The 12,598-nt window shown below is 37.6% G+C and overlaps 1 protein-coding gene across 1 annotated transcript in view; it reads right to left on the bottom strand.

The window, feature by feature from the left end:
- Positions 1-12,598, bottom strand: part of TRPM3 (transient receptor potential cation channel subfamily M member 3) — a 276,643-nt gene that overhangs the window by 163,089 nt on the left and 100,956 nt on the right. The window lies entirely within an intron of this gene.

The following is a 12,598-nucleotide window of genomic DNA, read 5'->3' as shown; positions in this document are numbered from 1 at the left end:
ATATCTATGGTCCTGTGGTTTTGAAGGACTGTAAAAGGCAACAGTACAGGTACGAGTGGCATTGAAGGTGATGAGATGAGTATATTTAGTATCAAGTCTTCAAGGCATGTAGCATCTCCAAACATAGAAAAATCTATCACTGACCTCATTCCCACCAACAAGTGTTTAGTTAAAAGCCTGAGAAGGGCTTTTCTAGTAGGAAGTCATTGCCAGAGCATTACCTATATGGCAGCACACAGTATGCTTGTGAACATCATGAAGTATTTTGGGTTTTGCATATTTATTGCATACATATTTAACCATAGATGATCCAACCTTGTATTCCCAAAACACTAATTGTCACAGGTTTCAATGCACAAGGAAGGCAGGAGTCTACCTTTTGTTGATTTCAGACGTATTTCAGTTTCTTTAAGCTTGAAATTAAATATGAAATTTATATTTAGTAATTAGTCGTGACAGCTTCAGGCAATAGCCTCAACTATGTTAAACAGCTAATATTTTTCTCTTGTACTAGTTATCCATTTCACTGCATTTTAAAAATGTTTCATATAATGATTTGAATCTAAGCACAATATGAAAAGTTTAAAAAACGTTAGACATCAATTCACTGATAATTAGAAAACATGGAGAGGAAACTGCTAACTCCAGTTTCCAAAACAAGCACAGCTTTGTAATTAGAATCCATCAAAAGACTGAAAAGCTATTCTCAGTCTTCAATCACAGGTTTTCTTTTGTGACTAAATGTATAAATGACTGGCATCTGGATCTAAACATAGTGAGTCAAATTCAGTTTCAATCTCTGTTGACTGAAGTGAGATGTGTGTGCTTACATCGAAGGTGAATTTGATCCAAAATGCACAAGAGACAACTGTTTGCCCAGACAGCTTAATATCTTGCAAAATTAATTTTCTTTGTAACAAAATCTACAATGTTCTTCCTCCTGTATTAAATCTTCCAGGCCCTAGTTACAACATGAATGATTTATGCAGTCTTTATGTAGTACCTTTCAGGTAATTTGCTTGGGGGGAAAAAATAAAAAAAAAAAGAGGAAAGAAAAAAAGGCTGTATGCATTTATTCTAACTGCAGTCAGAAATTAATGACGTCTTTGTATTTCTGTCAAGGGAGAAAACTCAAGATTATTTTTAAACCTTTATTGCTTATTTAATGATGGCGTAAATTCCTTTTCCCCCTGGGACTCTACATGTGTCAAGGCTGGCCCTGTGTTCCATAATTGCTGGAATCTCACTTCCAGGGTGTGCAGTAAACACATTAACACACTTTCAACACATTGCCACAAAGATCCAAAGGGAATAGGGGAAAACCCTGCAAGAAGCCAACTTGAACACCATGTGTCTGTAACCATTTCTGGAACTGAAATCAACTTTGTTGGTTTAGGATGATGAAAAAAAAACATGAATCCTCTACTGAACATGGTACAATATTTCAAGCAGCAAAATATTTGGGATGCTTTATCTCTGAAGTTTTAGTTCAGCTTTTTGTAAGTATATGTTTCTGCTACAATCAACAAATTTCAAATCCACTACTGAGTTTTCTGGAAATCACATCAGTATTCTTAAAATTAGCTTTGTTTCCCTTAACATTTTAAAAGCAGCATATAAAAAGCAGCCAGCAACAACAAATAAAAAAGTAAAAAAAAAAAAAAGTTGTCCAAAGACTTCCTTCTGTGCTGGTCCTTTAGAAAACCAGACTTCACACAGAAAATTTGTGGAGAATCAGTATGTTGTAGTAGAGATTCTGCAGTTGGTACAGCTAATTCAGCACACTACTAGGGTTAAGGGAGAAGAAGGAAGAGTTTTTTCCAGATTGTGCAGTGTGGTTTCTGTCCTTTTTCCCACTTCTCGATTCCACAGAACATGTAAGTGCATGGCAAACCATTGTGCCCTGTTGTGCCATGCCCAACAGGGACCTGCTGGTCACAGGACCCAAGCTGAGGGTAGGGTACCTCACATATTGGAAAAGGAAGCTATCGGATGTCTTTGTGCAAATGGAGTAATATAATCTGACCTCATACAGTCTACATTTGTTTAGCAAATTTGGTGAAATGATTATGCTTTGTCCATCCCTGATATTTCTGCTCATCTATGCAAATTTAGATAAATGGGTTCAGTTGACTTACACTGTGCATTAAGATTAATATAATAGCACATAAGACTTTAATAGATACCAAGTCCTTTTTGCTTCCCCCTATTTCCCTCCACCAGTCTCCTCCATCCTATAATAATTTATCAGATAAGCCACAGGACACATCAATCTCTTTTACTACAAATGAACTGTACTGCAAATCATTTTCTGAAAACACTGACACTAATGCAATTACGGTGACATGATCTGCTACTTCAAGATCTCATCTGAAATCATAACAAATGCATCTCTTACAGGAAAAGTCTGGTTTAGTGATTTTACAGAGTTATGTATAGAATAATTTCAGTAATGTATTGCAATTAACTTGTCTCTATTTTATCACCAGTGCCTCATGGACTCACTACAGGTTGTATAACATAGTCCTGCTATTTATCTTAACAGTCTTACTTACACACTGAAAAAAAATTGTGTGACTTTAAGACTGCTCTGCTGATAGTTGAAATTTTCACCACAAAACTTAAAAACTTATTATAGGTGGGAGCACTGGCCTTTTGAGAAAAAGAAGGAAGTTAGAATTTAAGCTGAGAAATAATATTAGCAATTTTGTTTAAAATTCACTGACAGCAGGATGCTTTATCTAATGTATATAGTCCCAACTTCAGGCTTGTGAAATAAATGGTCATGAGTGCAAAACTCATGTTTGCTGCTTTTCTAGCTTCAGTGGAGATCTGAGTTACAGTTTACCACTGACAAAATGACTAATACTATTCCCCAACAGGTGAACAGGAACCTCCATCTTGAACTACATCAGAAACAAGGACTAGGTAAGTTAGGCAAATTGTGGAGATTATGTTGTAAACACTTTTATCTTTTACACTCCTGTTCCTCTCCCTATATCACAAGATTATTTAAAATAAACTCTGCCATAAATGAAGCAAATTATTGTGAGACATTGTGATTGTGTTAAAGAAAAATTAAGAGGAAATAAGAAAAAAATCAGCCAGCAATTGAAAAACTCTAATGAAGATAATAGATTTTCTTTTTAAAAGCTGCAAAATATAATAATTAATGGAGACTATGGAGTACACTTCTAGAAAACCTAATTGGATTTTGATAGATAGATATTGATCAAACAGATGTATAACTAGCTTGGAAGTACGGAATTGGTCAGCCTTGCTAAGATAGTTTTGCTACTGTGCATGCAGATACAGGATGCCAGCAGCTTTTTTTTAATCAATACTATGATAGCTAAAAAGGAACATGCAGAATTTCTGAATGTAGGGCTATTTTAAATGCTTAAGCGTCTTAGTGAACCAGGGATCTCTTTTTGCTAAAGGATTGCCTTCAAAACAGCTAGTAAGAGGAAAAGATCTTAAGCAGCAAAACGTAAACAAACAGTCACTCCAGAAGGCTAATTTTAGACATCTAAGTAATAATCATCAAGCCAAACTGAAAGGAAGACCTCTAGAAATCAGTGATATTATTTTTGCTGCTGATCTCTTTTTCACCAACTGCAATTTTGCCTTTAACTTGGTTACAGTAAGCAGCATGTCAAAATTACTTCTTTTTGTATGTCTCAAATACATGTACATCCCTTAACCTTCTTACTCACTCTCAACATCTTCACAGGTGTTTTCCTTGTGAAACACAGATATTAAAAAGCTTCACATAATATTATAGGGCTTTCTACAAAGCCACTCCAAAGGGAGAAGTGATGCCAACCATTGTGCAATCATGGGTTGCAAAATGTGAATGCTTCAATTGGTCTACTGGACCAGAAAGATGAGCCCATTTTTAGTAATGTCACTTCTAATACATTATGGCAGTAAAGAACAACTGAACGGCTTATTTCTCACAGATACTTTCAAAGCCTCAGAGACTGTCTTTTGAACCATTCTTTAATGATCTCTGGTGCAGACTTCAGAAAGCTCTGTGCAGCTGAAAGTGAGAACATTAAGTGAAATTTGCTATAGTCCACTAGCACTAATTATGAAGGTCATAAAATGTAAGAGTCAACTTTATGCAGCATGTAATACTGATGTAAACACTGAGTAATATTGGAGATTAGTTGGAGGGTCACTGCTTTTGTTATCCTAGAGATCCTGGACTGGAAAATGCTGAATGATCTCCATTCCCACTGAAATACATGGGTGTTGTAGCCACTCCATGTCCTATGGAACTAGGCCTTCAGCTCTGACTTCTCCCCATGTGACACAGCTAAGTCATCACACAAACGCTGGGTTGGAGTCTCCCTGCTGAGACAAGCTTTCATCTCCAGTGAAAATACAGAGGACATGTGGGGGGACTGCTATTCCATATGCCAGACATACAGATTGCTTTCTTGTCTCGCCTTTGGCAGAACACATGGGCTTGTGGTTTCTCCTTTAAGAGTAAAAAAAATTTCTCTTTAGTCAAAGACAGTTCTCACAGCCTGTTTCTTAGGCCTCGATTCAGCAGAGCATTTGTATACATACTGAGATTCGATAGTCATATTTTCTTAAATCTAAGCTTCAACAATACCATGAATTTTACCTAAATACTTTTCCAAATAGAGATGCTTTCCTGAATTAAGGCCTCAGTCTGCCAGAGTCATTAAACAATACTATAAATACAGTCTTGGATTTCATAAATTCTTTCAGCTTTTAAAATGCACTAATTAGTTTTAACAAGAGACAAATACATCATTTGAAAGGAGGGAAACAAGTACTTTTCCTAGACAGCAGGATAATTTAATGCCATAGGAAAACTATTATTTATACTTGACAATTAAACTGTAATAAAAAGTGAAAAAGTAAGACACATAGGGATACAAAAAGGCATCCTTACTTGGAGTGATATTTAGCTCTTCCAGAACAGATCTGCCAAAGCATTGCTACAAAATCTAAATCTGACCCTACACCAACTTGCCCAGCAACAAGCTTGAAAAATACCAATGCGCTGGTGATTCCCCACTGACCACATGGTTCTGCAGTTTAGAGAAACTGGAGTGGAATACTGCTTGATATACTTTATTATAAAGTAGCCTTCTCAAGTTAGCCTTCTCTTTAATGTATTTTTTATTAACATTTTTCCCTCATCCTGGTTTTCATTCATTCCCCTCCCTGTAATAAGAGATCGTGCTTCATCTTTACCTGGATAATTTTCAGTGTCTCTCTTACTTTCCCTTTACTTGCTTTTATTAGGTTGCACTACCTACCTCCTCTTCTCACTCTTCTCATTCTGCATCTGTTCCGCTTTTTTCTAACTTGCTCTGTCAACCTGTGAATTGGCACTCTAATCAGTTGATCAAGTTGAACACCAAATGGTCAGCTTCTGTCCTCAAATGTATGACTAGCTCCCATGGGTATACCTGTGGGTGCTTTGTTTGAGTGGGTGATATGTATGCTTTGAAGGCTGAATTTAGTTCACTTGCATAATGCTGGATCACTCTAAGCCTTATTTGACTACTGAGCTTAGATTCTATTATTGTTCATTGTTAAAGATTGTAATTATGTTGACCAAAACAGAAGATTTTTTTCTGAATGGGATTAATCTAGTTGAACCCTTCCAACGCTACCTGAAACACCATCCCTGGTAAAAGCTGGAAGAACAACTGCATCACAGTAATTTTCCCATGGAAATACACTGTTCAGTTTCTATCTCCACAATGGAACAGTCAAATACTGCAGATGGAAAGAGCTACCTTGCCAGCAAAAGCAGAGCAAACCTACGGTTTGTCAGACTGTAAGCCTGGCAGCAGTTAAAGACAAACTGTGATGGATAAGAAGTATTACATGATTGCATCAAATAAATCTGACTACCAAAATAGTTTTCAGCTCTTCCCCTTCCTAAATAAGCAGGGAGCCTGAAACAGTATCTCAGGGAAAATAATCAGAGCATCCAGCTTTATCAGAATGCTGACAAATTATGGGGAATAGCAAAGGATGAATGTAAATATCCAGTGCAAATATCTAATTTGCAATTCTGAACATTTTGGTTATACACTGTAATGGAACAGACAGCACATTATGTCTGATTTATTTTAAATTTTATAGAACAGAAAAAGGAGAGAGACAGGACAAATGTTATGTAAAACTAATGGAAAAAATTAGCTGAATAGTACTAAACACAAGTTTTCTTTAAGGGTACTTTTAAAAATGTCCTTTCTCTGCTTAAAGATAAGATAGAAAATAGTTTTCAGAATAACTGAAATTTTAGTAATAAAGAGCACAGACATATTTTTCAGAAAATTATTTATCCAATTCGGAAATGTCCTCACCTAGAAGGATTGTCCTTTCATGCAGGAGAACTAGATTGACCTAATAAGAGTCTTTAAAGATTGTTCATGAATCTTGGCTCCTGACTGAAACACTGAGCACAAGCTCTTATGCACCAAGCTACTCCAGCCATGGATTTTAAACTTATTGGACGTACAACTCCTTCACCAACAGAATGTAAAAGAGAAACAACCAGAGCACAGGATGCATTCAGTCCTTTAGCTTTTTGCTGAGAAAAACAGACCCTTGGTTTGCTATCTATTTTCATGTGTGCAAAGTTAAAACCTGTAATGTGGCCAAAGGAGACCAAGAAAGGCAGTTGGAAGACTGTTAGTTAAAGAAGCCCTAATAATGCAGCAAACTTATTCACCTTCTTTTACATGTTTTAGGAGAAACACTGCACTTCATATGCTTCAAATAGTTGATTCTGTTTGCTGCCTAATCCAAAAAACCCCATTCATGTTTAACTACACAGTCACACAGTCACTGGTAAGAGTCTTGCCTGTGTCAGGACTGAAGGTTAAAGATACCAAGGTCTATATTTATCACCTTAGGAAATATCTACTGTTAAAAACTAGTAGTTACTAACATCACGCCATAACCGGTCTGCTTTAAGGAAGGTATGTTCGCCACAAAAACATATGCAAGGAGGGAGGTATGTTTGTAGGTAGGTACCTCGCTTTCCAGAGTAACACTCCATTACTGTCGTACATGAACACTGTTCTTTTTGCTGGTTTGGCTGTCCTGTCATTACATTTCATCAGCGTTGGTCTGATGTTATTATGGACTTCCAACCCAGGCCTGCATAGCTGTGCTTGTATGTATGCTTGCTTTCCATGGCGTATGTTGGAAGCTGTTGATAGCTGAGGCAGCATCTCTGCCAGATGATATTCTTTATAGCCCTTCACACGTGATAGAATCACAGCATATTTAAATACCTCTGGCCTAATGATTTCAATGTGGAAGAGCAAAGAGGTTCATATGAAAGTTAAGAATCCTGAAAGTTGAGAATCCTGAAAGGACGCTTGGAGGCAAAAAAATCCCTGTGCTTTAGGGACAATGTAGAGCTGGCTTGCTGCTCAAGTCGCAGTCTTATTCAGCACTCATGGTGTACCACCATCCTCTGTGCCAGTCATTAGCTAAAGCTTTGGTTTCTGGCCTATTAGATATTAAGTGAAGCCTCCTAACTCACTGTCCTGGTTTTGGCTGGGATAGAGTTAATTTTCTTCTTAGTAGCTGATACAGTGCTGTGTTTGGGATTTAGCATGAGAGTGATGTTGACAACACACTGATGTTTTAGTTGTTGCTAGGGATCACTCATCCTAAGTTAAGGATTTTTCAGTTTCCTATGCTCTGCCAGCAGGCAGGTTCACAAAAAGCTGGGAGGGAGCACAGCCGGGAGACCTGACCCAAACTAGCCAAAGGGATATTCCATACCATAGGGCGTCATGCTCAGTATATAAACTGGGAGGAGTTGGCTGGGAGGGGCGGATCGCTGCTCTGGCATCTGTCAGCAGGTGGTGAGCAATTGCATTGTGTGTCACTTGTCTTCTCTTGGGTCTAATTGATCTCTTTTTTGTTACATTCCTTTTCATTACAATTATTATTGTTGTTATTATATTTGTGTTGTTATCATTGTTATTATAGTTTAGTTTAGTTTAGTTATTAAAGTGTTCTTATCTCAATCCATGAGTTTTACTTTCTTCCCTGATTCTCCTCTGCATCCCACTGGGGGAGGGAGAGTGAGCGAGCGGCTGCATGATGCTTAGTTACTGGCTGGGGTTAAACCACGACAATGGTGCAGATGCATTCAGAATCTTTATGCCTACCTAACATGACTGGGGAGGCAGACCTCATTTAGGCACAGGGCAGCTCTATATTTGTGACAGTTTCTATTGCACTGCAGGAGAGGAGTACTGCATTAACGAAGATGATCAATTACAAAAAAATCTTCAAATTCAAAAAGTAACTGTCACTTGTTTGTTAAGCAGAATTTCCACGGACAAGTAGTCCTTGATCTCTTAAGGGATATGCACAAAGATAGCTATTGGGTTTGATGCAACCCAGCAAATACACTATGTGAAATACATGTCATGAAGTGCATATACTGCATAAAAAGCAGATACACCTCTAAAGGCATCTTACTTTCAAAAGTATCTTGTAGAAGTCTTTACTTGAAGAAATAAGACTGTAATAAGATAGGGTAACTTAAAGTAGTTTGAAGACATTTAGTAAACACAAATTGTGGCATCACCATCTGTATTATGTTGTGTTGAATTATTAGCATACTCATTATTAAACTACATCCATCACTCAAAATTTAGAATATCCTCCTCAGTTCCAGTCTATTTATAGTCTTAATACAATTAAGCTGCTAGCCTGCCATGCTTGAGGCAAGGTGGTTCCCTTTGGCAAAATTAATCATGACAACAACCCCCAGATATCTCCACTCCCACTGCTGCTCTTAGCTGGGAAGCTAAACTACCCTTCTCCTTTCATCTCATCTCAGCTCACCTCATCTCAGCTCATCTCAGCTCAGCATCAGCTCGCCCCCACCCCCGCTTGGGCTGGCACCTCAAACAACTGGTCTCTAGATAGTCATATGTTGAAGCTACTGCCTAGCTATGGTGATACCGCTCAATTCAGGGTTAAACATGATGCACTGTCCTTTAAGAAGGACCATAACTCGATAGCTTCGCTATGCAAGCCTGATTACTTCGTATAAACGATGCAGACTTTGCTAATGACTATGCCCTTGAAGAGGGAACTAGGGAAACATCCTGGCCCAGAAGGCCCCGAAGGCCAGACAATCGCCAAAGCAGCATGAACAGGGGGAAAGGTAAAGGTGGCAGGGCAAGATCACGACTTCCAACTCAGTTCCAGGCTGGAAGAACTTGCCCCTCACCACCACCTGCAAGGAGCATGCGTGATAATTTACATAGCAAGCCAGGCTAATTTAAATATAACTGGCCAATAGTAGTTGAGAGAGTGACTACTAACCAAAGAATGTAAATTTAGGTGGGTTTTTACTAACCATGTAACAGAATAAATACATTGTAGTTCTTTGGTGTGGGGTGCTGGCTTTGTGGAGTCATCACCTGGCACCCATCTCTGCACAGACATGAAATAAATAAATATTTTGTCTCTGTATGTATGATTGGCTTACCGCACAGTGGGTACTGAACCCCCTTGTGGGACAACAGCTACGGCTGCTTACCTGCTTCCCGCAGGCAGGGACCATCTTGCCCTCAGTTCCAGACTTGGTCAATACTGGTCTGCCAGAACTGCAGTTCCACAAGTTTCACCAGGAGTTTCACCTGCAGCCAGGAGTCTCACCAGGAAAGGGTTTGGCCCACTCTTTAGACTGACTAAAGGATGTGTCTTCATTATCAGTTTATGCTTTGTAGTGTGTTCCTTATCCAAAGAATATAAAAGACACTGCATGCTCCTTTAACTGCAAAAGTAATTTCTTAGTTACTAGGAACCACCGAAGACACTTTTGTTCATCCTTAGCAAAGGCAAAAATCTGTATTTCCAGCAGTCTGGACTACTGAAAGGGCTAGAGGTTTGAGTCTTCTGAAAGTTCAGCAGCTTGCTGGCACAGACTCTGTAATTCGTAACTCACTGTTAGCTTGAAACACAGCATTTAATGGCTGCAACAACAAAGACAAATACTAAATGGGGTTGTTTCCATCATTTCAATAAGTCCCGCCCCACATGTATCTCTGTGGTTAACAGTAGTTTAGATATCTTTTCTTTACCATTACCTACTTTTTATCCTGAGATAAATACACATACAGCAAGAACTACAATATAAATATTACCTTTTACAAAGAATAAGTATCAATTACTGTAAACTCTTTCTCCAATGTCAACTAATTCCTAGATGGTATCAAAATATATCTGGAGGACATATTTGACATAAGATGATGATAGTGGTTTAGTGGACTATCTTCAAACAAAAACTTTGCCTCTGGATTTATTTTGGCAAAGAGAACGAAGACCCAGAACTGATGCTATTGAAAAAACACTCATGATTTTTTTACAGGCTATATTAAAAAAAACACCACCACCAAAAAATCCAGTAGCCTTCTGGAAGAATTTCCTTGGCTGTTCAGTGATAATTTCACCATCTGTTTCCAGACCTTTTTATTCACAGGAAGTTTACTTTCTGCTAGTAGTGTATCACTGACACTTCTGCAAATCATTCATGATTTGACAGTTAACAAACATTGTCAGGTCTGCAAGCACTTTCACCCTTACAAATAACCTCTTTTACCTTCTCACCAGCAAAGTGCCCTCCTGTCACACCATCACAAGTTGAAGAAAGTGGAAACTGAATGGCTTCTATCAGCCAAAAGAGTATAAAAGTAGAAGAAGCAACTGGAAACCAAGGAAAGATTTCACCCACCCAGTCTTTAAGTTTGTGGTACCATTTTGGTACAGAGACTGGAATCTCCATCAAGACTAATCATTTTCTGAAAAAAAAACCAAACCCAAATGATAAGAGCTATTATTTAAAATGCAGATGGGGAAAATATTAACAAATTTTAAGCTTTAGTTGTCTTTATTAGATTTTCACAACCTGAAGTCATACTGTGTAGCACAAATGCATTCCCCATCTTTGCTCTATAAATCCTTTCTCATGGAAAAAATCACAAAATTGTTCCCTTGAAATATCTTTCATTTCTTGAATTTGCTAAGTGAACAAAGTCTATCATTAGTTGCTATTGAAACACTGGCACTGTTATATTCAGTAAATCTGTAATTTCCTGCTTTAGTGTTGAAAATTATGAGTAATTGCTGCTTCAATCATTAGCAGCATTCTGAAGACCATGGCCACAGCACTGGAAAAATTAAGATTCTGTCCATCTTGTATATAAAATAGTACTGCCTTTGTTGCCTAATCAATATACTACTTTTTTAAAAAAAAAAACAAAAAACTGAAAACTGTATATGAGGATTTCATACATACCTGACTCTTACTCCTTCTCTCCTTCCCTGCCAGTGTGCTTAGTGAGCTGAGAATGCTTCACCTTCCTTTGTACTTTCAATTTGCAGATTCCATTTATATACACATCAGTAGATAACAGCAAAACATACATGCATCATAAAGAATAGTTTAAGAAAGCATCTAATAAACCCTAGTGGCATGAAACTATTCAGTGCCTTCCTTACTTGGTCTCTACAATGATAAGAGCCAAACAAACATAACAGTTTGCAAATAGCATTTGGAATTTGGAGTGATAAAAATAAGGTGGTTAATAATAATAATAATACCTTGTATCATCTACAGTAATTTTCCTTTAGTTCTAAAACTGACACCCAAATATGAGAAATTGTGGAAGAAAAAAAACTCATAAGAGCTGTTTTATTTTGCTTTAACTGTGTACCTCATACTATCAATTTTCTCAGATGATTTAAAAAACTGCAAACTTATTCTTTTCAAATCATACTTTAAAACAAGTAACACTCTAGTCATCATCATCATCTATAATATAGCTGTGAAAGTAGAAGATGGTCTATGACATTGGTTCAGTGATATTTGGTCCTACAGGTACTATTTTCCACCTGAAAGTAATGAATAATTTAAGAATCAACAAAGTAGAAGAGTAGAAAAAAAGGAGAAGAAACTTTTCTAGCTCTTTTTAGACCGTATCAAAATTAAATCAGCCTTGTCAAGGAGGGAACATAAAAGAAGCAGTACCTTCTGAAAAGCACATCTATGCCACTTGCTACTCACACAATAGTGCTGCAAACCAGTTTCGTTGACTGATTACTTATGCTACACTGAGCAAACCAGCTTTTCTCCCTGCTTCCTTTTGTTTCTCAGTAAGCTGGGGATACTATTACTTCAAAGCCTCATAGACAGGAAGCATGGTGTCTAAAGTGTATGAAATTAGTTATGCAATATTAATTGAATTATTAATAATTTATATTGCACTAAGTCATAGGACCACCATCTGAACTCAGAATCCAGTTGTTGCTGGCACTTCACATACAAATACGGGAACTCAAAGCTCAGACTAGTCTAGACAGTGAGTAAGTGGAAACACAAGCAAAGGTGCAATAGTGGGAAGACAAGGTTGCACTGGCAGCACCAAAATTAATATTAGAACTCAGTTTCCACCTATTTCCACTGATACTCTATTATAAAAATGTTATCTTGTAATCTGACTTCTTTGCTAACAGCCATAGCCTGTTTTGAGCCACAAATCTGTCTCCCAAAGCCTCTCTC

This window comes from Buteo buteo, chromosome Z (genome assembly GCF_964188355.1).
Source record: "Buteo buteo chromosome Z, bButBut1.hap1.1, whole genome shotgun sequence".
In the NCBI taxonomy this organism is placed as follows: Eukaryota; Metazoa; Chordata; class Aves; order Accipitriformes; family Accipitridae; genus Buteo; species Buteo buteo.
This window is presented reverse-complemented; position numbering and strand designations above follow the sequence as displayed.